The sequence below is a fragment of the Rhagoletis zephyria genome, unplaced genomic scaffold, assembly GCF_001687245.7.
Source record: "Rhagoletis zephyria isolate East Lansing unplaced genomic scaffold, Rhagoletis_zephyria_1.1 Rzeph_scaffold_08119, whole genome shotgun sequence".
Classification (NCBI taxonomy): Eukaryota; Metazoa; Arthropoda; class Insecta; order Diptera; family Tephritidae; genus Rhagoletis; species Rhagoletis zephyria.
The window spans coordinates 6,760-7,309 of record NW_016165199.1 but is presented as its reverse complement, the minus strand read 5'-3'; the positions used below and the strand labels follow the sequence as shown (position 1 = coordinate 7,309).

At 35.7% G+C, this 550-nt stretch overlaps 1 protein-coding gene across 1 annotated transcript in view; it reads right to left on the bottom strand.

Moving 5' to 3' along the window:
* Positions 1 to 550, bottom strand: part of LOC108374770 (uncharacterized) — a 7,797-nt gene that overhangs the window by 6,834 nt on the left and 413 nt on the right. The gene's annotated exons all lie outside the window — the stretch shown is intronic.

Genomic DNA, 550 nt, shown 5'->3' with positions numbered 1-550 from the left:
GTGTTCACAAATGCGTAAAACGATTTGGGATTAGAAACTATATTGAGTCGAACCCTGTTAATATAATTACTGTAACACTTTTTGTTCACNAACTGGCAGAGTAGTTTGACTCGAAGAAACCAGCAAACATATCGGCAATAGTATTTTCGTCACTGGATACTAAGTCATTTAAATTCAATGTTGAGGGATAACCGTTAGTCTTACGCTTTGTGTTGGGATTAGAAACTATATTGAGTCGAACCCTGTTAATATAATTACTGTAACACTTTTTGTTCACTACATTGTATTTATGCCTAAGAATGGAGTACGCGGAGTAGTGAGAAGACAAGCCAGATTTTTTAAAAAGCTTAAATGCTTTTGATTTTTGATTTTTTAAGAGGTTTAATTCGCCAGTGAACCACTGAGCGTTAGACGTTACGTTAGCTTCCTTAACAAGAGGAATGATTTTACTGAAAATGTGGCGTAAGGAATTGCTAAAATGTAAGGCACTATCTTCAGCATTCCCATCATACTGGGGCCAAGTTATCTTCGATATCTCTAACCTAAGTTT